Below are 26,621 nucleotides of genomic sequence, written 5' to 3'. Positions count from 1 at the left end.
TGAGTGGAGCCCCCGCGGTGTGCCCAGTTCCCCTGCTGTCCCTCATTTTATTTTCTTCAAAGGGAAGAAGGAGGAAGGAGAAAGGAGGAGTGGCATCCGCCGCCCTGGAAGAGAGGGGTGGATGCCATAACAGGCGCCCTGCCGGCGGATGCTCTCTTGCCGCGACCCTCTGAGAGGAGGGTGCTTGTGCGGCCAGGGTGAGAGCCCAGCCAGTAGCCCCCCCACCCCCCTTGCGGCATCCGCCGTAAGAAGTGAAGAAGAAAGTAACTGGGTGGCTGCTGCCGTGTAACACAAGGTGGGTTGCATTCACTGCAAGATGGAAGAAGGAAGACTAGCCCTGCTGCGATGCCCAGAGCGCCCGGGGGAGAAAGGAGGGAGCAGGGCTGTCCGCGCATGCACAAGGGTGCCCGGGCCGCTGGGCTGTAAATAAAATATGCTCTGGTTCGGAGCGAAGGAATAGAGCACCCATCTCCCATCCACCCCGCCCGCCCCCCCACAACCAGAGGCAACATTGCCTGCGCTGCCTTCCGCGCCCCCATATGCAGCATCCGCCGCGAGAAAGATGAAGGGGAGTGCCCGCTGGCACCCCCAGCAAGAAGCAGAAGCTCCGCCAGCAGGGGGTAAGCGACAGTGAGTGCCTGATGGCCCCTCCCGGAATAAGGAAGGAACGAGTGGAGTTTCTCTTGTGAGGCGCAGTAAGCCTGCTTTTGCCGCACAGTCCAAGACGCCTTCCACCCCCCGCTGATATCCCAGGCCCAATTGGCGGTCTCTGGTGTCGGAGCGATGAAGATAGGCGCCCCAGCAAGATCCTGGGGCGCCCTGTGGGGAATCAAGGTAGCGCTCCATGCTGGCGCTATGAAGATAAAATACAGATGGCCCTCTACGGATCCCGGGCCTCTGGAGGTGAAAACTAAATCGCTCCATGTCGGCGCTATGAAAACAGGCAAGTGGAGCCCTGCAGCATTCCCGGGCCCGGTGGTGAGGCGAAAGAGCTCCAGACATCGGAGCGGCAGGAAAAGGGAGAAGCACTCCCCACAAGATTCCAGGAGACTTTCAATTTATTTGCTCCATGCCGGAGATCCCTGTCAAGAGGGAAGTGCTCCAGGATGGTGCAATGGCCCCCTGTAGACCCCAGGCCATAAAGGCGGTGAATAAGTGCCGCTCTCCATGTCGGCAGAGCAAGTCCACAGTAAATCAACCAGGGGCGCCCAGCAGAGAATTTGAATACGCTCCACGTCGGAGCCTGAAGGGGAGAAGAGTGCATAGATGGTGCCTATCTATGAAGGCGGCACTACTCCTGCCTGGAGGAGCAAAAGGAACATCAAGTGGCCCCAGTGATACCCTGCCGCCACTGGTGAGCGCCTTCTACTGCTGGCAGAGCAATGCAAACTACTCCTGCCTGGGGGAGCTTAAACAAAGAAATGGCCCTAACACCCTACCCCCAGCAACACCCTGCCCTCAGTGTCGCCCAACCACTGATGTGCGCCCTTTGCTATGAGCAGCTTCCTGCCCACACTCCTGCCTGGGGGAGAGAACTATACAGCAAGTGACCTCATTGCCGTGTCAGTGGTGTGCGCCCTGCTGGGCCTGACATCCATGGATCGGGCCGATGTGGCCCTGGGTACGATTCCTGCCACTCCCGAACTGGGACATCACCTGCCCCCTCGTCCTGCCTGGAAGAAAGTAAGATGGGACTGCCCAGGACTGCTGCAGCCCCATCAACAGCAGCGACTCCCGCCAGGAGGAGAAGAGGTGGCCCAGACACCCTGGGTCAGGCTAACCAAAGTCATGCAGCCTTGACACGTGCCACCAAGAAGCGGTGCAATGGGCGAGTGAGGGTTGCAGCTCTGCACGAGTGCTTGTGTGTGCCTGTGACACTGCAGTAAAGTGACTCCTGCCTGGGGGAGCGTAGCCAAGGGAAAAAGGGAGTGAGCAACATGTTGCCACCCCTGTCCTGTCCACATCATGTGGTGCAAGGGACTAAGCCGATGTGGCCCCTGGCGCTCCCAGGTGTGGCTTTGCCAGCCTTTGAACTGTACCATCAACGGACCTGGACACGTGGAAGTGACTATCCGGAACAGACATTAGAGCAAAGTGAACTGGTCTCCTGCAGTCCTGCAAGTGCTCGGAAGAGACTCAGCAAACCTGTGTTTAGATGCTGTGAGCCTGCATGTAGATTATACGCTTAAAGTGCTCCCAGTTAAATGGATGTGATGCTGTGCTCCCGTCGTTTGTAGCCATGCTCTAAATGGCGTCTTTCAGTGGTGGATTTTCCACTTAGCTCAGGTTATTAAAGGTTCTTGTGAAATGTGGTAGAACTGCCACCATTCCACCGGCGGTTCACTAACCACGGCTGTCACCCGCTGAGTATGTTTAGAGTGTGTTAATACGTGTTATGTCCGCGCTTACCTGAGTTTCTATGTATGCGTCAGTAGCATACCCTACTATTTGCCTACCACATAAATCCTAAGTAGTATAAGTATTGTTATGTAATGTGGGGGTGGGGAGATCATGTCTGTTTCAGCAACGTTTGTTTTGATAGTTATGGAAAAGGAGGAGTGTGGTGTGTGCCCCTCCCATGTGTATTGCCATTTTAAGATGTGGGTCCCTCCCAACGCGTAATGCCCTTTTAAGATGGGCCATGACACAAAAGGAGCAACTGCAGGCATGTGCATCAGAACAGTTGCAGGCTCTATCCATGGAACATCTGTTGTCTCGGTCTCTCATTTTGGGCCTGCAGGCCTACACCGCGTGATCCCGGTCCTGCAGCTCTCCCCTGCAGGCCCTGTGATCACCGCCCTGCAGGTCCCTGCAGGTCTGGGCTCCCAAGACCAGCCTGGTGCCCTGGGTCCAGCTCAGGCACCCACCATCCAGGATGCTGCCAGCATCCGATGTGCTCCGGCACCCATGCTCTGTCCCCCACAGCCTCACAGGGTCTTGCCCTACAACCAAGTAAGTCCGGGTGACCCCGTCACACCAACATGGTGCTGGGCACCAGAGAGCCCGGCCGCTTGACCTCCGCCAGCCCCACAATCACACAGAGAATCATTCCAAGTTCCCTTTCGTTGCTTCATAATGTCCCTCTGAAGCTACGTCCGTGGCTAAAAGCGCAATGTGGGTGACCGAAGAGCGCTTTGAAGTGCCTGCAAGATGGCATGTCAGCGCTGGGGACCGAGCTGAAAGGAGCAGCAGCAGGTCACTAAATAGTATTGGCACTCGTTTGAAGGACGTTTCAAAGCAGTTGATTGATGTCTTTAGGCTGCTTCTCCAGTCGCGAGGTGCACACCCCAAAGTTCACGGAGCTTCAAAGCAGAGGACTCGGTCTCCCGCCAACCCTCACCCCAGAGGGCACCGCGTCTGCAAGTAACAGGGCCGGCCTGAGTATTAAAAATGGCTCTGTAAAAATGACAACCGAGATTTGACTTTTGTGCAGACGTTCTTTTGATGTGCGCTCCATGGTTGGCAGTGTGTGAGTTCCTGTGTGCGGGGTCGTTCCGTAGGGGCATAGTGGGGGTGACACTCACAGATTAATTGTTGTTTACGCATTGTTCACCTTTCAGTCCTGGTAGTTGCACAGAATACTTCCAATATGGCATTTTTACCGAGGCGATATTAAACGAGGCGGCGGGCTGACCCTGTCGGTAATAGCCCGCTGCCCAAGTTAACTTACCTTGCCTGCACGTGCCAGAGCCCTGCATTCCTGGTGTCCTGGAAGTCTGTTTTCCCCATTGCTGACTGACGCCATCAACATGAAAAAGGACTTCCGGCAGCAATGGGCAGTAATGGGCAGCACTGGACTGCGCAGCCAAGGAACTTTTTTTGTTTAAGGTACAACAAAAAAACACCATTAGCACCATGTAGGAAACTTAACAGGTGCTAAGAGGGAGTGGGGAAGTGAAGGGGGCGCTGGCTTCCCAGGCAGCTCGGAACGCAGGCTTGTACCATACAGTACAGCCTGTGTTTTAAGCCTCCTGATTGGCCAGCATCAAAACACCCAGACTGCTGATGAGAAATTTACGTAATACTGCCTGGTTTGCAGGAGCGTTCTCTTTATATAATGAACACTGATTCATTGCCAGTTTTTGCAAGTTGAGGGTGAATTTCACGACATTACGTAGTACAATCAAGATAAGCTTTATTTCCCCTTTTTCGACTATTGGTGTGATATTATACAAGTGTGTATTGTAGGCATGCTTGAGATGGTTTCGTGGGTAAAGTTAGTTTTTCTGTTGTAAGCATTTAATTTTTTATTTTCTTACTCAGGAGAATTGTTGTTTTAGTTATATTTCTGGAGAGAGGAGTCAATAGTGATTATTCACAGCACTTTAGATGTTTTTTCTGGATTATTTGTCAGGATTTCTCCAACTTTATTTGAACAGTGAGGATACTTCATTTGACGTCTCCTCTTTTTTTATCTGTATTTATTTGTTGTTTGATTCTGATGGTCTCTTCCAGTAGTTTACGAACTTATGAATCTGGTACATTTACAGTGACTTGGCTTTCAAGGAAGATTCTTTGTCGATAAGAAGTCTTGTACAGATGTTGGTTCACTTTATTGACTTTGTTGGTTTTATTGAATGAAAAGGTTAATTTCAGCTTGACCTTAGTGTGTCCTTTTATCTTCTTGGATAACTTCAGAAGGGAAGTTCCTGTTTTCCTGGTGAAGGGATACCCAACGTGGATGAATTTCCGGCCTTGTTCCTGTCCTGCCCGCTCCCTCCCTCCGAGTATGTTGCAAGAAGGCAAGGGTCACTTGTTACAGCAATAGGCACTGGTCCCCTAACATCAGGCTTGATTTTGTCCAATCATTGTGACATTGTTTTGTTTTAAAAGGCAGGGGTGCCCCACTCCTGCCTGGATTCATATTTGGACTTTCAAGAAGACCAGAAGAATTCCCTGGACCGCTATTGGAATTGCAGTCCAATGAAAAGTCCTCCAACAGTGAAGCTAGAAGGCATCCAAGGAAGATGGGGGCTCTGTCCCCTAACCATCCCAAGGGAACAATGGGGGTTGCTTTTGTTTGGACCAAGACCTGCCCTTCTTTAAGCTGCATTGGGACCCGGATACACACTGGAAGTGAAGGATACCCTGTCGGTGCCATTCAAGCTCCCTGGAGTGGGAGTGCATAATGAATATACTTACTTTGTCCTGAAGCCCTTGGGTTGGGACTCCCAGCAATGAGAAAGCTTAAGAGCAGCTGGAATCCTGTTCACACTGTTTCTAACTGCATTCAACACCCTTAGAGCTGACACCGGACCAGCAGTACTGCTTTTCAACTTCACAACTTCAAACTGCTTGCCTGCATCATCAAACCTGCTTTGCACCATTAGCGCTCTAGGCCTCCTACTCTCAAACACTGGCTCACCACTTAGGATGTCTTCAACTCACCACATCTTCAGGCACTGTTTCTTTTATTTATTGTATTTGTCTTTTATATAGCGCCTATACACTTAACATGCGCTCCAATGCAGGGAGGGTTACAAAGAGTGACATTCTTAATAGGCATTGCTACATTCAGAATGGGCAAGTGCAATTTAGTGGTACAACATCGGACAGGAGGAATACCCAGGGTCGGACTGGGACTAGAAATAGGCCCGGACATAAAAAAAAAGTGGCCCACCCCTCGCCTCCAAAAAGTGGCCCACCCGGCGCCTCAAAAAAGTGGCCCTCAAACCATCATCCGTGATTCATGAATCCCGTCAATTCATGACTTTCCAGAAAATTCTGCTTATGGAGGTTTCATGTGTCTGTTACATTACAACACAACTCATGAAATAACATAACTTTGCATACAGGTCTGTGACAGGGTCCACAGCTCTGAGGTGCAGGGGTGGAATTAACACAACCTTTCACCCCTTGACAAAACAGGAAGTGGCATCAAATAGCATTGTTCCTAAGTACACTACGAAAAATATGGTTATGATTTCACTAAAGTGATATACATTTCATACAAGAATTGATCACCATATGTATCATTAATATCTGTGTGTATAGATCCATATTGTCAAATTACTGTGCATACAAATATGCATACAATATCACCCAACCTGTGTTGCTACTTTTTAAAATCTACCTCGGAAGGATGAAAGGCGGAGATGGTTCGAACCTGCAACCTGCAGATCACACACTCATCGCAGCAGTGAGCGCTCAACTCACTGAGCTATCATATCGGCTATGGTAAAATCAGCAATTATTCTGTAGTGTGGTGTTGATACCATTAATCTTGTAACTGAGATTTAAGGGCAGACCAGTAAAGTTCATCTGCACGTCTGGTGCAAATTGGGCCGCATGCGCCTGTGTGCATCTACTTTTCAGGGTGCATGCAACAGAGCGCTGGTCGAACCCACATCTCCAGAGGGACAGTATGTCTCACCTGCGCGTACGTACACACACACCATACCCCCATCCCCTACCTTGTGTGTGTGACTCGACAGAGGAGGCGCCCTCCCCTATTGGACTGTACAGACGAGCATGTGCAGCCCATAACGTGTGTGCGGTGTGCACACTTCAGTCCAGCCACCCTCCCCACTCTTCAAGAGAATCCTGTGACTCCTGCAGAACACTCCCAAACCAAGACAGCTCATAGAAGCTGTAAAATAATGAATGGTGTTAAAGTAGCAATGCGTACTGAGAGGCACGTTCCCTTAATTTCAGAATTTCCCACCCCGGTATGCAAGTAGGTGTTAATGTGCTCTCTCTCTGCAATGATGTTTGTGGAGAACCCCACATTTCCGCTTTAGAGGCAACTTGTACTGCCAACACCCGGGGCATCTCCTAGCCCAACAAAAGAGAGCAGGCTGTCAGAAAGTAAGCACGTCGTGGCTTCTCCTCACAAAGTTCCAGTACATTCCGGAAAAGGAGGAGTAAACAGGGGCAGGAAACCCATAGCTGATCATTAAAATATGAATGCAGAGTTCGTGGATCAGAAATCTGAGACCTTTTGGATGGGAAAATGCCAGTGTCCCGGTCCCCATTGTCATGTTTTTTACTGAATTGTTGTGCACATCATCAGTTCGTCAAATCTACACCTCAAAATGCGGACTCTACAGAGAGGAAGCTACAAGACCCATGTGAAATCATTTCAAGCAGGAAAGAAATAGTGGCACATTTTCTATCATCTTTTGTGGTAATGATCGATCACCACTTGACAGATTTTGGGATCCCAATTTGGGGGAATTACATTATTTTTTTTAATTAATCCACCAGTCGAGGTCAGGAAGGCGTGGGCTATTTGCCACGCAGGCCTTTTGGACCACGTCAAACATATATTCTATCACCTAAATAAAACATGCACGAGAAACATATAGGCATAACAAATACATCAATACTTCATCAAGGGGTTTAACAAGCCTGAAAGAGCCATGTATCATAAGGTTACCTGATATCTTGCAGCAGGGAATGGGGTGCTTGCTTACCGTATAGGTTTGGATCTTCCATGGCCGGTAGGCGCACCCCTGGCTGTGAGGTTGTAAATTGTGCCTCCTCAATCCCCTTTCAGTTCGGGTCTTCCTGTTTTACTTGCCACAGGTCTGCTCTGAAACTGTTTACATTTCAGTTAAACGAAGGGCAGGAAGTGCTGGCGCCTTATCCGCCTGAGATTTCCAGAAGCTCTTTCATCAGAGCCCGGGCCGCAAGGGAGGGCGCATGAAGAAAGTTATTGCCATGGCTGGGCAGCTGCCACTGTGTTAAACTGATGAGCCCAATAAATTGTTATGCAGGCTTTTTATTTTCTTATGGAAAAGAGGTTTTTCAGCAAAGCCATGGTGGTTGCACTACTTGAAATAAATGCCTGCGCTTTCTCCAAATGCTGCATTCATAAGTGCATGCTCGTGCTGTAATGCTGTAATTTCTTCGAACCTCACAGCCATGGTAAAATGGGACCCTTTCTTTAAAGTTCTATGGTGGTTGTGTATAATCATTTCACACAGCAAGATGACTCAGTATAACTGTGCGCTGCTGTTAGTCTTAATTAACAACAGAAAAATAAATGGGCTGTGGTTCACTTTTGCTCAATAACTTGAGCCTGACTCCTTTAACCGCCCCATTCTTTCCCTTCTCGGTGTCTGAGGAATGCTGTCAGTTTAAAAAAAAAACATTATTTTCTACTATGGTACCGTATGGGCTGCACAATTCGTGCTTCAAGCTCCAATGTGAGTCAGAAAGAGCATAATTTAAATGATTGAGTAATCCCAAAACTGGTGCACAGCAGCACACGCACTGGCAAAGGAGAACAACAAGGTTTATGCGTGCCCGCCAACAAACTAACCTCTGCAGCTCGTCGGATTTATGTTCTTTCCCCTGTGCGCACGCCTTCCCCACAGCCTCTGCAGGGAGCACTTTGATCCTCTCGGCAGGCAGGCAGTCAGCACTCGAAGTCTCGCTTCCTTTTGAATGCAAAATTCGAAGGGAAGCGAAACGAAACCGAATGCTAAATGGCCTGCTCTGCTCTCTCACCTGTGGGCACATGGGCGCGCTCCACCGGACGGAGAATGTTACTTTTTGGAAATGTTACAAAATAACACCACGCCTGCCCAGGCAGTCCTGCGGGCTGACCCCCCCTCCCCCCGCCCCCCCACCCAGCACCATCAGGCTGAGAGCAGAGGCAGCTGAGAGTGGAAATGCTAATGGCCACGATTGATTTATTATGTGTGCGTGTGTGCATGACTGATAAATCGGCCCCTAAGTGCTAAATAAAACCGGCCCACATTCCAGTCAGCTCCAATTCTTATCGGCCACGGGCCGATTGGCCAACTGCTCAATCCAACGCTGGGAATACCAACTGTTACAACATGAGACAAAAAATTCATGCACATGTCTGACAGTTGTTACAATAATGCAAGAGCTATTCATGAAGAACGGGGGATTGGGGGTGCAGGGTAAGACGATCAGAGCAAATAAGCGCAAAAGACATAGTAGGTTAGGAGGCGGGGGAGAGGGGTGGAAGGGTGAGGCACAATAGGCACATCAATCGAAAAGTGGCTCAGATGAAAAAAGTACCTAAAATCGATTGTATACAAAGGCAGACTAAACACATGAAAATGAAAAGTGGCTGAAAATGTAATGTCAAGTTGAATCAAACTAGGTGGGCTGCTTACTCATTAATAAATCTGCCGAGTGCCTCGAGTTCTGGTGTGCCATGCACGACAGGTCCAGACAGCCCCCAAGTCCAGGTGACTTCAAAGATGTGCCACGGAATCCAAAACGCTGACACCTGAAGGCAGCCGTGTAACTGTGCAGCACTCAGATAAACGGCTGCCTGAGAGGTCAGCGTGGCTGGAGCTAGTCAGGGTGAGCCCCGGCTTTGGAACCCATCTCAGACTGCTGGGGCTTGGCCCCGGCTAGCCCGGCCAACTTCGAACCCTGCCTGTAGTAGAAAAGTCTGGTGGCCCTGCTGCAACGACTCAGTGTAGCATTTTACTGTAGGTGGAATGTAAAAGTGGAATGTGGAATTTAGAACCGAAGGGGAAAGATGCAGAACTGCTCTGTCAGTTGAGAGGCAGTTGTAGAAGTATCCAGGAGGGTTTATCCATAGCTCATAATAAAGAGCATTTGTTCACTTACCTGCGTTGTAGATTTCACTGGCAACGAGGACCACTGTGTTCACCCCACACCCCCCCCGAGTAACCGCAGTGTGGCTACGGAATCCTTTATGCATGATAACCCAGCCAGCAAGGGAGGCCTGCTTTGACAAACAGAAGGAAGTGAGCGAATAACACTGAGGTGAGAGGCGCTGCCCCAACCTTTGCACTGCCGCTACATTTAACCCAACTTCCTACTGAAGCAAGCGAAGCAAAACCATCGTTCCGATTTTTCGCACACCCATTTTGAAGCGCAAGCGCCAACATGAGCCACAGATGCGCATGAGACAGTACAGCTAACCGGCGCACATTTAGACAAAAGGATCTCAGTACGTGATAGCACATACAGCCATTTTGGTTACTGCGGTAACCAGGATCAACAAAAACATGCAGTGTTTCATTCGTTGCAAGATACTCTCCATACGTTACATGGGTGTCGACACCATAGCAACATTATTGAAACTGCATTTCCAGAAGTGCCCTCGCACAACCCAATATTTGAAAAAAATAGATAGAAAAGGAAAAATTGCAAAATCATAATACAAAGTTATACTGCAGTAAGACCAAACAAGCTGCTCAAATACCATTGATACAAAGTATATACTATATCAAAATTTAACAAAGGAGCTCATTCTCATTATTATATATATATATCCTCCAACAACTCTTACTACTGCAGTGCACTAGCCTGCAATTAGCGGGTGCTCCCGATTGACCAAAATTAATTTTTAGACACACGTGCTCACATTAGAGTATTGCTAGAAAGTTATATAACAGAAACACATGGGTGAACACAAAATTGCCAGAGCACTCAGTCTTGTAAGGTGCAAAAAAGAACTAATCTTTTATTCTTATAAAATCCACATAGAAAACATGTTATTTAAAAGAACCAACATGGTCTTACTGAACAGTTTGTTACAGTACTGCCATGTAAAAGTGTGCCACTCGTTCCATCCCTCACTCAGGGACTTCTTCAGGTGAAATTACCAATCATTGTTTGAGGCTGTCTTTTAATTCTTCATTCTGGCAAGTCACATGATGTTTGTGGTCACATGACTGATTATTAACTGGCCCAATAGTCTAAATTAACCTGTCGGCAAATTTTGTAATGTATCTAAAAAGCACTAATGATAATGTTGCTAATGTGGCAATACAAGGTATTTCGTAAAGAGTTGGGTAATCTGAAAGGCTTCATGCACAAGATTTGAATGAAGGCTAACCTGGCTCCAGTTGTACACAAACTGAGGGCTGTGCCTTTAGCGGTTAGAGTTGCCGTAAAGGAAACATTGGAAATGATGGAGAAGCAAGAGGTCATCTTAAGAATTGAAGCATCTGAGTGGGTTTCCCCTTTAGTGGTGGTACTTAAACCCAATGGCAAGTTAAGACTATGCATTGATCTCAGGTTGGTAAATCGATGTGCGATACTTGACAGGCACCCTTTACCCAATATAACCGAAATGTTAGGAACCATCAAGAGAACAAAAGTTATGAGTACTTTAAATTTGAAGTTGTCGTATTACAAGATTGTCCTACATCCATCCTCCAGAAATACCACAGCGTTCATTACTCCAGAAGGGCTTTTTAAGTGTAGTTGCATGCCCTTTGGTTTAGTCTCTGCTGTGTTTTATTTCAGTGCAATATGTACCAACTTTTCAATGACATGGAAGGAGTCCTATACGTTCAGGATGATGTTTTGGTGTATAGGGAGAGTCAAGAAGAGCATGATGTAAGATTGAGGAAAGTGCTTGACATATTCATGAATGCAGGTTTAACTTTGAGCAAAGATGAATGAAAACTTAGCAAGTCTACTATCCAATATTTGGGACATGAGATCTCCGAACAAGGCACTGGACCTAAAACAAATTTGGTGAACAACATTGTGAATTTTCCCAGCCGAACAGAAAGAAACGATGGTCTCATTCCTTGGCATGGCTGAATATTATGCAAAATTCATTCCAGATTTGGCAAGCTGTTCTAGTCATATGAGGAGTTTGGTTAAGAAAGGTGTAAAGTGCAAATGGAGTGAACAATGCGAACTAGAATTTCAAGACCTAAAATTAGCCTTAGCTAAAGCTCCCACGCTGAGTAATTTTGATCCTAGAAGGAACAGCATACTTACTACGCATGCCATCAATCATGGTCTAGGCGCTGTACTCTTCCAAAAGTGTGAAGGAGGGGAGTGCACTGTTGCTTTTGCATCCTGGGTGTTGAGTGCCGAAAATAACTAATCCACAATTGAAAAAGAGCTATTCGCGATCAAATGGGTGATTGACATTTTTTGTTCCTTTTTGTGGGGTGTGAAATTCATGGTGAGATCAGATCACAAACCTTTGAAGCGGATTCTTACCATGAAAGGTTTGGATAAGGTGTCATTCAGAATACAGAAATGGGTTGCAAGTTTGCAGGAGTACAATTGGAAGAGAGTATCTTCTGGGTGCAAAGAACAAGGCAGCGGATTGCCTCTCTAGGTTGACAAATGTGGTAGAAGATGAAGGAGATGAGGAACATGGAGAAGATCAAGTTTTGAATGTCAACCAGGAAGTAGTAATGGAGAGTGACCGGCACGAAGACAGGTTAACTGATGCAGTTATGGTTATTGTCAAAGAAAAACTTTAAAGTGGATTGAAAAGTAATGCGATTAAAAGAGGTGCGATTCCTGATGCTATTATACATGTTTTTGATGAACTTCTCATCAAAGATGGTTTGGTGCTGAGGGGTGACAAATTTCTTCTGTTGAAGTTTGGGGTAGACATCTAGAATTGACCCATGAAGGCCATCAGGGAATGAACAAAACAGTTACTAAGGCAAGGCTACTGGTGGGCAGGTATGGATCTGCAAGTTGAGAAGCTCATCCGAGAGTGTGCAGAGTGCGAGTGCACCGCGAAAGGTTGTGCCACGAGAGTAAAACCAATGATTTTCATGTCCATTCCCTCTATGCCCTGGGATCGGGTAGGTCTAGATATCGTAGGACCGGTGAGATCTCACGGTTTGCTCAAGTATTGCATTGTGTTGGTGGACATGCTTTTACAGGAGCAGAACGGGTGTACGAAAGAGATATGTTTCTAGAAGAAATGTTCGGGAGGGAAGGTTACCCCACCGCTATTGTAACTGAGAAGTGTTCAGCTAATTTCTGATAAAATGCAAATGTTTTTTGAAAAAGAATGGAATAGAGCACAAAACCAGTTCCATATACCATCCCGAAACCAATGGAATGGTCAAAAGATTTAACAGAGTCATTAAGGAGAGCATCAGATTCACCATTTCAGACGGCAGTGATTGGAGATAAGCCACTGAAGACACAATGGTGGCTTATAGATTTACCCTCATGCCACCACTGGCGTGTCTCCATGTGAGGTGCTAAGAGGAAGGAAGCCTAATACCAGGGTTTGTCTGGCATGGCTAGGAAGAGTTTGTTTGAAAATCATTCACTCCTATGTCCCAACCCCTTTCCTCAATACTTGTGGGACATTCAATCCTTTGGGACGGGGCCAGAGCACTTTTGTAAAAAAGCATCAAAAATGTTCTTTTTGTCCTTCTTTTATTTTTACATGGGGACACCGCAAGTGGCCATAACCCCGCCCTCCTGAGCTCCACCCCGCGCATCGCCATTCAGTCCTTTTCTCCACATGGTCGGGGTTGGACGCACTAGCATCACCAGGAATTTTTCTTTTTATTCCCTTTGTCCTTCCTTCCTGCTCCGGTTCCACGGTCATCTTGTCCTCCGTCTATGCGGGAGTGTCTGGGATTCATGTCCTGTTCTTGCCGCAAACGTCGTTTCGCGAGGGCAGATCCTCATTCTCTTTGCCTCGAGTGTCTAGGCCCGGAACATCGCTGGGACTTGTGTTTCTATTGATACTCCCTCTTGGTCCGGGCACTTCAGAGTTGTCTCCTTCAGTGGGAGGAGGTGTTTCAACACGTTCCTCCACCACATTTGCATCCCTTCATCAACGAGAAAAAGAAACGCCCGGTAAGTTCTTTATTTTTTAGGGCGCCCCGGCCAGGGGACTCCTTTCCAGAGTCTTCCAGGACCGGGAGGGGCTCGAGTAGCTCTACTACCAGGGGCAATCCCTGAGGTGTCCCACAAGGGGCCTAATAGGCACATCAGAGCGTTCTCAGAGGGCCCCACAGTGGGCCTGCCAAAACTGGACATTCTTCCGAGGTTCCCCGTTTGGTGGCTAAAGTTCAGCCCAGTTCTTCTGTGGCTCAGGTTACCGGGGTTCGCCCTGAGCTCTCAATTTCTGCAGCTTTTCACACCGAGTTACGACTCAAGGCCCCTTGTGAGGGAGCCAAACGTCTAGAGTTAAAACCAGAGATTCCACAGAACCGAGGGATCCTCTTTGAGAGTCCTGTCGCTGAGGTACATTCTTCAACCTTCCCACTATCAGGATCATGGCGGTACCGGTTGTGTCGAGAGGGCAAAGAAGGTGGTCAGGCACCATAGGCCTTTGAGTACCGGCTCTGCCGAAGTTCCTCCACTGGAAGATAATTCTCCCCTGAGGAGACTATTGCCTCACTTGCTCCTGTGACGCAGTTCACCTAAGGTATTGACAAGAATGGACCACGGCAGCCATTTGAATACCTCCCTTACAGCGTTCGCACTGACAATTTGGTGGCGATGTTTTACATCAACAAGCAGGGCGGCACCAAGTCTCCTCTCCTTGTGGATCTTGCCATACACTTTTGGGTCTGGGCCATCCAGCACAATGTTTGGCTCCAGGCTGTACACATCCCGGGTCACATCAATGTGGCCACAGATTCACTCAGTCGCCAGTCGGCAGCAGTTACGAGTGGGAGATTAACAGCAATGCCCTCTCCTACATTTTCCATCAATGGGGCACTACAGAGGTGGATCTCTTTGGAACTTCTTCAAACAAGAAACTTCCTCTTTATGCGCACTCGAGATCTCGTGGGACAACATAAAAGCTTATGCTTTTCTTCTAAACCCTCTGATCCATCAGTCGCTTTGCAAGCGCAGGAGCACATCAAACTACACACTCCTGTTCATGGTTCCTTGGTGGCCAGCCAGAGTCTGGTTTTCAGAACTACAGCATCTGTCGGTACTTCCCCCGATCAGATTGCCACAGATTCCCGACCGACTTCACTAGAGCAATCACTTGATGTGGCACCCCTACCACAATCGTTCAGCTTGGTGGCCTGGTGCCTGCGTTCAGATCGTTAGCACAGTTTGATCTGTACAAAGAAAATATACGCATTATCCTTTTCGATTGCAGCTGCACAATTGTGGAATACTCTTCCTCTATTTATGAAATTGCTGCCAAATCATCTAGCTTTTCGGAAAGCATTGTTCTGAGCTGATAGCAACCGTGGCTAATATGTTGTGGTTGGCCTTTTCCCTATCCAGCACCATGATGCCTACGGGAGGCCGCGCGCTCTACAAATGGCCATAACATCCAAGCGGCCAGGAAGCCTTCTACGAGGGCTCAGTACAGGAGCGAATGGCTCCGATTTTGCCATTGGTGTTTAGTTAAACTGCTCGATCCCAGGCAAGCTTCGGTCAACACCGTTCTATCTTTTGTCGCTCATCTGGCCGTTTCTGGCATCTATGTTCTGTCATGCAGAACTTATCCGCTATTACGGACAGCTGTTCCTTTTCATTGACCAATCCAGTCATCAAAGGACATTTTGCGGATCTTCTTCATCACTTCCCGCCGGGCGTACCCCTCATCCCAAATGGGATCGGATTGTGGTCCTCACCGCGTTATGCCATAAGCCATTTGAACCCATGACCACTCTCTTGGAAGGTTGCTTTCTGACCGCAATAACATCGGCAAGGCGAGTAAGTGAGCTCCAAGCTCTTTCCGTGGAACATCCGTTCCTCACTTCCCACAGGGATAAGGTTGTGCTTAGCACTCATCCTTCCTTCCTAAGGTGGTTACCGATTTTCATTTGAACCAATCGATCTCCTTACCTGTCTTCTTAACTAACCCAGTTTCCAAAGCAACTATCTCCTGCTGGTTTGCCTCATGTATTTCAGAAGCCTATAGCATTTAAGGCCTTCAACCTCCAAAAGGCATGCATGCACATCTTGTACATGGCAAAGCGGCTGATATTGCTTTCCAAAAGTATGTCCTTTGGGAGTCCATCGCCAAGGCGGCTACGTGGGCTTCCCCATCAGCTTTTTGTTAGCATTACTGCTTAGACCTGAGCTCCAGGGCTGATGCCCAATTCGGCCAGGCTGTTCTTAAGAACTTATTCCAGTAAAGGAGTTTTTCCATTCACCCGTACCTGTGGTGTGTGCTTGGGAATCTCCCACAAGTATGGTGGAAAGGGAACGGGGCGTAGGAGTATAACAAAGTTACTCACCGTAGTGACTACCTTACTCCTAGTCCATAGGCCCCTTTCCTCCATACGCCTGCCCGCCGTCCCCTCTAAAAAGTATCCTCTATTATTGCTTAAATGGTCTCAGACCTGGTGATAGAAAAGGACTCAATGACGATGCGCAGGGCGGAGCTCAGGAGGGTGGGGTTACGGCCATGTTTGGTGGCCCCGCGTAAAAATAAAAGAAGGACAAAAACAAAATGTTTGATGCTTTTTTACAAAAGTGCCCCGGTCCCGTCCCGAAGGACAGAATGTCCCACAAGAATGGACGAAAGGCAGACTGTGGACTAGGAGTAAGGTAGTCACTACGGTGAGTAACCTTGTTAGATTTGAACATCATCAAAGGGAACATTGGCAAAAAGAAGCTTTACAATAAAGCTTGTTTCGATGTTAGAAGTGCCACTCAAGAATGTGCGGTCCAGAGCGGGGATTGGGTGTAAATAAAACTCCCACAAACCAGAATGGAAGGGAGTTAAGTTGGTGTAAGCCAGTAGAAGTCATAAAAAGTCTACATGGTGCTGTAAAGAAAGCAGATGGTAGTGTGTGTAATGTCAATAGGGTGTGCAAATGTGTGGGAAAACATGTAGGTTTGCAGGTCAGGAGAAGGGTAAGTACCCAGAGTATCTGTGAAGGAAAGGGTGCGTTGCTGCAGGATCGTTATGGTCACAAACAGAAGGATCAGTCAAGGCAGTGTGAATTTAGAACTCGCCCGGTAAGGGTGTGTGGAAGGCCCTCGTATCTGAGAGACAATGTGGAATGTATGCGCTTCACAAACATGGCACTAAGTTATGTTCCTTTTGGAGTCGTTTGGCGACTTTATAATCACACTGACAATTTCATGCATTTGTTTCTGTTACGCTTCTTTATAGTTTTGTTATACAGTGTCATTTTCATGCATTTGTTCTAACAGCATTTCCTTCTAGTGTAGGCCTGTAAATACTTTGTTCCTGTTGATGTCTCTATAACAATTCCATGTTAGGCAAGTGTTTTAATGTGGTAAAAAAGGGAGATGTGTACCATTTTACTGTAGGCGGAATGTAAAAGTGGAATTTAGAACTGAAGGGGGAAGATGCAGAACTGCTCTGTCAGTTGAGAGGCAGTTGCAGAAGTATCCGGGAGGGTTTATCCACAGCTCATAATAACGAGCATTTGTTCTCTTACCTGCGTTGTAGATCTTTGCACTCAGCCAATGGCGAAGCATCTTTTACTAGAACTTGCGCAGTGCTGAACAGCTGAATTTTCCTTTTCAGTTCAGTAACTAAGGGCTGCAGCTCAGCAGACGCCCCCACACTCGGGAAGTGCCCTCTTACTCATACCCTGTACTTGGCAAGGAACAGCATTAGTATTCTTGCACTAGCGTTCCCGCAGCTCACTTAACGCTGCACGTTCCATCTCCGGTGCTGCGGTTTAGCAATCTTTACTCCAGGGCTGCTCCTTCCGCCTCGATGACTTATGGTGGCACAGCTGTCTGCAAGCTGGTAATTACTTCAGCACTTCAGTCAGTAGGGCTTGGTACATCTGTTCCTTCTAACCCAGTGATAACAGAGCAGGCTGTACTAAAAGATGCGCGTTTGAACAGCAGCTCAACATGTATGTTGTGCAGTAACAATCGATACTTTTCTTATATGAATTACTATGAATCGTACCCGAGGATGGATGAAAGCTTTTGGAGGGGTCGTGGGTGGGTCATCTTCGCTTGGGACCCCCCAGACCCTCTTGCACAGCTCACCTAGGATTCTGTATTTCAAGGACCAGCTCGTCACCAGTGTTATTATTCAGATGAATACCCGTCGAGGGTCCACCAGAATGTAAGAAACATTCTGATTGGCCCTCGCCAGGTCCACACCTCGCCGGGAATCCCTCAGCCGGGATTCCATTCCTTTGTCCCCGGCGAGGGGCGTGGCAGCCCCTCAGCCAATGAGGAGGCTCGAAGAGGGTCCATCCCCGCTCCGAGCCTCCACACGGCAGGAGCCTGCCTTTGCCCCCCGTCGGGGATTCAGGTACTTTTTTTTTTTCCTTTCCACCCTCCTCCCGCCCTCCCGACCCCACTTACCTTCCTATTTCTTCCTTATTTGGGGCGAACGCACTGGGAACACTTCTGTTCCCATACCAGCACATGCGCTCCCGATGGCCGCCATGGAAAGGGAAAACTGACTCCGTTTTCCCTTTCCCGGTGGCCATTTCCTTTGACATTTTATTTTTTTCTTTTCTGTTCCGAAACGCCGGGTTTCGGAAAAGGAAAGAAGGCTATTAATATCCCAGTCTTGCGGACCGGGGTACTTATAGCAATATGCCCCTCGCCGCAGAGGCATTACTGAGGCAGGTAATGCCCCGGGGCATTTAGTTTATTTATTTATAATGCGCACCAGACCCAGGGACATCAGGGTGCAGAAGATAAGGTTATGTTAAGCTTGGTTACAGGGTACATGAAATGCAGGGTGAAATATAAAGTGTCACATCAATATATACAGTGCGGGTTACATGATCCGATAAGATTACAGTGAAATGACATGGGCACCTGGCGTACAGGACGAAATATGCAATAGCACATCAGTATATACAGTGCGGGTTACATGGTTATATAGCAGAGGTTTGAAGTGCAGGACAGAATATGCAATAGCACATCAGTATATACAATACATGGTTATATAGCAAGGGTTCCGGGTGAACGCAGTACAACGGGAGGGGCGTTCAAGTGGACTAGTACATAGTAGGCGTATCCGCAAACAGAGGATAGGCGTGGGTGAGGATCGTCAAAAGGGTGTTAGAACGACTATGGGCCCCGGGCATTAGCTGACTCTGTAATGCCCCTGCTGCTGGGGGATATTGCTTAATTACTGTCGGTCATCAGGAGAGGTGACGCAGGAACAAGATGTAGGAAAAATGGGCCGAGAGGATAGCTCAGCAGCAACGTGTTTATCTTGGAAGCAAAGCAACACTAAGTAACACAGGTTTGAATCCCTGTCACGCGCTTAGAGACTGGTCTCTGGTGTTAAGCGCGTTATAAAAGATTAATTCATGTGTCTATTTACATTAGTTAAAAGGTTCCAGTTACTCTTCCTCGGGCATACCAGCTCAAGTCCCAACTGACAAACTCAGAACAATCACACACTATCACCCATCCAACAATCAGTCAGCTATCATTCACCCACTCACCAACATTCTCGCATCATGCAAGAATAGGGGGGCATGACCTATTCACTCACTCAAGACAAGACACAACTAAGCGCCCTCTCTTTGCCTCCTGGGGACAGGGAGAGGGGAGGGTTCCCCCTTGCCAACCCCAGTTACTGAACCAGGTGCTCGAGTTGAAGGGGTCATGCCACTTTCGGATGCTCCTAGCTGCTGAGCAGATGTGGTTCATAGAGCTGTTGGATCTAGCCTTTTTCACTCTGAGGATGCTGAAACCTCACAAGGATTTACTGTCTCCGCAGGAAAGACTGATACGTTGCTCTTCTCCTTAGTCCATTACCTTTGCAGCTGCAACCTGAAGACTTAACCTTTGAAGACTAAGTTACCATAGTGGAATATCGATGTACTGAAGGAGGCTGGGAAATAATCAAACAGGAGTCAGTGCCAAGGTAACTAGGTACACTACTGCCACTGTTGCATCGACAGGGAGATTAATCCTTCTTGCCTTGACAGCATTGTCTTTCTTCTCGGACTTGGCAGGGTCTGATATGAAGCAGGATGTCTGGCAATCACAGCAGTCGGTAGGGGCCTGGTCCTTGTACGACCTTGGCGCTTGCTTTGGAGAGCACAGCAATGGAGACGGCAGGGAACCTACCCCTCTGAGGGGCTGCGCAATGTGACATCACTTTTGTGTCCATGCAACAAATGGCATCCTAGAAATCGCTCGGATGTGGAAAACCAAAAGTCAAAAAGAAAGCAGCGACCACCACGCAACGCTCAAAATATTTTGGTGTGTGTGTATGGGAGGAAAGGTCTTCAGGACCCCCTACACTCCTCACCTACGTGAGGCTTATGACTCGCCGGTAGCCATCTATGCTCCTGGGCCCGGGATGCAGGATGGCTGCAGGCCAACGCATGAGACTGCACGGCTCACCTTGTAGCATGGTACAGACTCCATTTTGTGATACACGTAGACTCCATTTTTGAGTACACCAACTCAGGCCTCCGTGGAACATGCAGCCTGCAGAGCTGCAGCTCTTCCCCAATTGACCGCGCACAGTGAGCCCGCTCCTCCCCATGGCAGCTCCGCTGAAGGCCTGTTCTCACAAGCAACTAGGCGCGAACAAGTAACAGAACAAACACTGTATCATTTACCTTCCGCAGTACATCATTGCCCTGGCGGTAACTGGACCTTGGGATCTGGGAAAAAACAAAGCTATCCCTATCAAACATGCCATGACCCCCCGCAGACACCCACATCCATGATATATGTTGTGCCTAACCCCCAACCCTGTTCCCCGTTTGAAGTGTCAGACATGAATGTTAAGCCTGTGTGCCACCCAGTTTTATCCATGCTGCTAAGCCATTTGCGAAGAGGCTCAAAATCAATGTTGATTGTTCATATTAAAATGGAACGACCCTTGCCCATCACAGAACACCTACATGTAAAATTGTCAAACATATGTATTTTCAAATCTGTCATCACTGACCAAAGGTCATTGCTACCACGCAATATTTAAAAGGCAATGTACGAAATCCCCATGCATGATATGATTTTAAGTATTGCAACATATACGAGCCATCTAAAGTAATAAGCCCCACCTTTTGTCAAATGAAATGTCGTTTGAAGCAATTGTTTTAACCCTTGACCATGTACCGCAGTCTGATCATAGGTACAACGTTGTAACCTGTCAATGATGTTGACGTATACACCAACCTGGTTCTACCTCACGTTTTATGCTAGCTTTCCCCATGTGCCCCCGCAACAAAATGAAGAACTGTGGATGATGTGATGTTAACAAAAGCATTTTTATTTTATTCTGTGAACACAGTACTCATGAACCATGAAGAAGTATAATTCAAATAATGCTCATAAGCTCACACGATCATTGATCGATCTATACATGCATGCATAGATGTAGACATACAATTGTGCTGACATACCTCCGTTTTCCGTCTCTATAATGATGTGCATGCTACTTGATAAATGTAGACCCGCGAAAGTTACAAGGCCATCTCCCCCTCCTCCCAGAGAGCCGCGTATTCAACTCCCACCCTCTCGCCTCCAAGGCCCGACTGGGGCTTGAAGATCCCTGGTTTACTGATGTTAGAATAATACAGCTACACCTCCCTGCATTCCTGTTGAGACCGCACCAAGTGTTTACCTTCCCCCATGCCCCCTGACACCTGATGCCACAATAAAATCACTGTGTACCGCCATATCCTAGTTGAGAAGAATTATGAGCAGCACAGCCCCACATTCCACCGTCTTTTGAGGTGCCAGCTATGTGCCCCTCTGACCCAATGGTATTTCAGTTCACCCTAACCTCGACTGGCCATGGAGACAGTTATTCACTCTTGTACTAACATACCGTAAAACTGTCCATTACTACATCTAACAGATGTAGTAGAATGATAAAGATACCCTAACCCGTGCCCCCTGATAAGACACCTGGACTCATGATACTGGACCCTCTGTTAACAGCGATTTTATGATGATGTACTAAGGAAACCCAGAGTTGTATACAGTTTCTCTGTCTCTTTTATGATGTTAGATTAATGAGTTGTAGGATTTATATGATAGATTGACATAGAAGTTAGTAATGGAGGTGGATGCGTGGCCACAAGGGCAAAACGTTAGTGCAGCTGCAATGTACCCACACGGACAGCTCGTGACCTGATACTCCACCCCGATGAGCCCAGCTGACCCAAGCACTCCGCAATGCCACCACGTGGATCTCGCCGCCAATCATGGAGCACCACACCTACAGTATACATAGTAGCTAGTCTTCACCACCCAATCCCCATGACTCTGTGTCCCCTATAGCTTATCGCATGATGAAGTTATTTTGTAATATATATGACTGTCTTTGCTATTGTCAGACAGAGCTCTCTCGGAGTTTGCAGAGTCCTTTGCATGCCCTATATTGATTTAGATAAAGCCTTTTATATCTCACCTGCACTTGTTCTTGGTCTCATTCCCCGCTGGGCCGTGTCCATTATTGACTCCCATTGTCGAGTTTAACAGCCTTTTGGGGGACTCTCACTTTCAAGTGGTGACCCCGACGCGATAGCGTTCTTTTTGTCCCTTTTTGGCACGAGATGCCCCCGGCCACAGCGGAGATGCACGGCGCGCCCCCTCAAGAGAGCTACCCGCCTACGGCAACTGGTACGCTTAGATGTGCGCACGCAGTAGGGCGAGAGGTTACGGGTCCCACTTCAAAAAACCCATATTACCGCTCGCCGGAGGCGGACATTGAGCGTGGGGCAGCGCCGCCTGGACGGACCGGGTCCGGAGGGTCTCGGATCAAGACAGGCACGGGAGTATTAAGTGCAAGCAACATTAAAAGGAGTTGGATATAGATAAGAGTAGACGAGGTCAAGCTAAGTTAAAAAGGGGCTCTTTCAAGGGTTAAGTAATTGGTGCTTTTATACTTTTCTCTTTCTGTTGCATATGGCTATTAGGATAAGTTAAGGAGATTACAAGGTGAAAAAGGAAGACGGGAACCTAGCTCTGCAAATGGGTAGAAGGCGCCGCCGCATAGTGCTATCTTGGCTAGTACTGGGAATAAGCGAGTGTCTCAGAAGAATAGAAGACTCGGAGTATAATTTAGAAAACGCTTTTTCTTTTCTCTTTCGTCTTTTCTAAAAACCTATGAGGGGCTATTCCGACAACTTAAGGGTTAGAGGGTGTGACGGGTTAAGGTAAATGGGACCATTTGAATAAAGAACAGTGAAGGGAGGAAAGGGAGGTGTATGTTATATGGTGTATGTAGAACGTTTGTCAAAATAATGTCATGTACTGAATATGTTATGTTCCCTTTGTGATTACAATGTTGTGGCAAAGTGATAAAATTGATTGTGTAAGACATTGACGAAAAGTGGTCATTGTAAGTGTGACCTTTTGAGGTTTAGTACACAGGTTATAAAAGAGATACATTAGTGTCTTGCCATTACTTGTAGTGTGTACATAAAGTACACCGAGTAAAACAGGATGAGAGACAGGGAAGCAGCATGGGGGCGGAAACACCCCTGGCCCATGTTTGCCAGAATTTACCAGGTTATGCGGAACGCATAATACCATGACCAATGGTTCACAGAATTAAAAGGGGAAGGCCTACCCCAGGTATGGCCCCAAGGAGGATCATTTGACAAAAGAGCGCTGGACATGGTGGCCACATGCTTGTTTGTGAAGTCCAAAGGAAAACAATTGCACAACAGAAGGGAAATATTAGACTTGTGGAGGCTGTTTGATGTGCCCCCAATTAAAAGAAAGGAAATAGCACAAGAACAGACTACCTCTCCCCTGGCAACAGAAGGAAGTGAAAAGAAGGGTGATGGGAAGGAAGAGCCAGTAGAGGTAGCACAACTGTATCCCCTTTTGAATAAACCAGTGCCCGTGAGGGATATAGTGACCCAGTGTATGCGTCTACGCCTACTCCCGTAATTGCACCACAACCCACTGCACCCCCACCATATGAGTGCCCACGAACAAGTGGACGGTGAGTACTCCGACAATAGATACAGAAAAATTCACAGAAGATTTAGATTCCAGACTATCAATAGCCCGAAACAAATTGCCAAGGCTAAGAGCTATATGTGAACAAAGTGGATCGGGCACTTCCAGGATCGAGCAAACACAGAGGGTGCAGACCCCCGACAGATCCATAGAAGAATGGTGGAAAAAGAGGGAGATACTATTCCAAATACAGGTTGAGCCGACCAGAATAATAGAGCTAGAACAACACACGCCTGAGGAAAACATAGGGGGAGAAGGAATGGCCACTGGAGGGGTGGAGGAGCTGTGGTGTGACATAGAGGAAGACGAGTTAGAAGGAAGAAGAATAGGGTTTGCGGTAGGAGGGGCGCCAGTGAGGTTGGATGAAACACCTCTGTGGAGGGATATGGAGGAAGAATGGAATGGGAGACTAAGGAGTAGAGTGGGAAGAATGGCAGCATTGGGAAAGAAAGGATCAAAGGTGAGTATTGGGAAAGGAACAAAGAGTAGGTTACAGCTGCCCTTGATACACAGAGGGGGAGGGAGGCCAAATTATATACCCTGGGCTCAGATGGATAAGGCCAACTTGTTGAAATTGTTGCCCCCGCTGTCAGGAGGAGCAAGTAAATGGATATATGCATTTGAGAAGCACACAGCAGGGGTTCCATTAGCTGTTGGTGATGTTAAAGGTTTGTTGGTATCCGCAGTGGGTGATCAAGCTAACAGGGTTTGGGCAAAGGACGGAGTCCCGGGAATAACCTTAGATTTTGACCGGCACGACGGCACCTCTTTCAATACAGTGCGCGCAAGAATCTGGGATGCCTTGAGAGACACCTTCCCAGATACACCCGATTTGCAGTCAGTAATGCAATGTACAATGAATGAGGGGGAAGATGCTATGAGTTTCATTTTACGGGTGCAGGAGATGTGGAGAGCGGAAACGGGTACGGCCTGGGATCAAACAACATCGTTGTTTTACTTTATAATAAAGAGAGGGCTCCCAAAAGAATTTCAGAAAGCACTTGACCAAATAGCAGGGATTGAAGCAAAAGGCTGGCCTGAAATACAAAGCATAATAATACACCACTGCAAAAGAATCATGTAAAGGGAGAAGGAGATAGCACAGAAAAGGTTGGCAGACGAGGCTAAATTAATACAAACGAAACTGGTGAAGGTTGCGGCAGCTGTAGCTGCACTCCCCAAAGATATAGAAGCAGAGGAAGAGGAGGGGTCAGTAGCAATACAAGGGAGAATGGCAGCCAATTGGGCGGGAAATTGGCAACAACAGTGGAACGGACAGGAGCAGTACGGAGGACCACAGTGGCAAGCGTGGAGCGCCCGGGGAGGAAGAGGTAGGTACAGAGGGAACAGAGGTGGTGGTCCGGGGTACGGCGGGAATGGCAGGTATGGAGGTCCCGGTTCAGGGGGGGGGACAAGGGAATTGTTGGAATTGCGGGAGTTGGGGGCATTTCTCACGGGAGTGTAGGAGCAGACCAATGAATACTTACCGAAACAAACAGCAGTATGGCCACCCCCACCCGGGAAGCCCATATGGGCTGCCGATGGGCGATGGAGGGGGAAGAGGACAGCAAGATCAGATGTGCCCAGAGGAACACAGAGCACAAACGCATAATGTTCAGCAGCACCCACAATGCTGAGAGCACATGATGCACACACAGGGCAACCCTTTCGGCCACAACCGCAAATGGTGCACCTGCACCCTTTGGCGGGGTGGCCGTGGTATCAGGAAATGTTTGACAATGGGGATACAACGAAGCATCCTGCATAGGACAGCCCACAGAGAGCACTTGCATGTCCAGTACTATCAACTACACTCGATGCAGCAGAGGAACCATTGGTTGGGGCGGAGATAGGGAACAAACAATTTATTTTTATGGTAGATTCGGTGAGCTGAAAAGTCATGCCTACTAGACGGCAGGTTTCCGCTATCTAATCGTAAATTGGAGATGCAGGGGTTCTCTAGGGCGGTGGTCGAAGTTCCTTACGCAGAAGATTTGGATGTAACAGTGGGGGGAAACAGTACGAGCTCCCCTGCTGTACTATGAAGAATCTCCAATCAACTTGCTGGGGAGGGACCTACTCAGCAAACTCAACATGGCTATTTCTTTAATTAAAAGGGGAATAGTTTGCTCGACCCCGGGAATCTGCCCATTGCGAGTCATGTTGGTAGTACACACATGAGCAACAGCGCCAGAAATACGCGGCATACCGGTGGACCCGGGTATGTTTATTCAGGGGTTGAAAACCCTGGCACGAGTGGTTCCAGAGTTGAAACACCAGGAATGGAGGGTGCCTGCAGAGTTTGTTTTTCGTCCTGTAGCAACTCCAGAGATAGTACCCGGAACAGTGATGTCATTAGATTTGCATGCAGCACAGGTATCAGCACAAAAGATAGCGGTTATTGGAATGGACATACATGGCTGCCAGTGGTGCACAGTATTGTGCATCAATGCTAATGTTGCATTGCAAGACTTATCAGACGAAGACCTCTTCACAGATTCAGACAGCGATGGGGAAATAATAATGGAAATAGCAATCCCCTGGGATATCATGATACAGACAAGACAGGTACGAGTGCAGCTGATGGCAGTGGTAGGAGCGCCACCTTCATTTTTTGACAATGACATCCAATCAGTGCCGGATGACCTGTGGACCACCGGCCCACATGATGTGGGACTGTTGCATGAGGTGACACCAATTAAGATACAACTCAAACATGGAGCTTTATTGCCCAGAGTAAAGCAGTACCCCCTGTCTCGAGAAGCAGAGGAAGGGATAAAAGAAACGAGTACCGCACTGTTAGCACAGGGCATAATAGTGCCATCAAATTTACCATGCAATACTTGCATTTACCCGATCAAGAAAGCAAAGGGCGGGGCTTGGTGGATGATCCAGGACCTACGCCCACTTAATGACGTGATACAGAAGGAATTCCTATTAGTTCCGAACCCTTTATCAATTCTGTGCAGTATACCGAAAGATGCATCTTGTTTCACAGTGGTGGACTTGAAGAATGCATTTTTCTCAGTAGCACTAGATGAAGAATCCCGATA

At 47.8% G+C, this 26,621-nt stretch overlaps 1 protein-coding gene across 2 annotated transcripts in view; it reads right to left on the bottom strand.

The window, feature by feature from the left end:
* Positions 1 to 26,621, bottom strand: part of TNK2 (tyrosine kinase non receptor 2) — a 503,525-nt gene that overhangs the window by 389,524 nt on the left and 87,380 nt on the right. Inside the window, exon 1 of one of the 2 annotated variants that reach the window (XM_069617505.1) lies at positions 17,079 to 17,098. The exons of the other annotated variant lie outside the window; for it this stretch is intronic. The gene's annotated coding sequence lies outside the window, so the exon portion shown is untranslated. Of the gene's footprint in view, positions 1 to 17,078; positions 17,099 to 26,621 lie in introns of those variants that run through there. 2 annotated transcript variants of the gene reach the window in all.

The sequence above is a fragment of the Ambystoma mexicanum genome, chromosome 10 (assembly GCF_040938575.1).
Source record: "Ambystoma mexicanum isolate Mex_15411 chromosome 10, UKY_AmexF1_1, whole genome shotgun sequence".
Taxonomy (NCBI): Eukaryota; Metazoa; Chordata; class Amphibia; order Caudata; family Ambystomatidae; genus Ambystoma; species Ambystoma mexicanum.
This window is presented reverse-complemented; position numbering and strand designations above follow the sequence as displayed.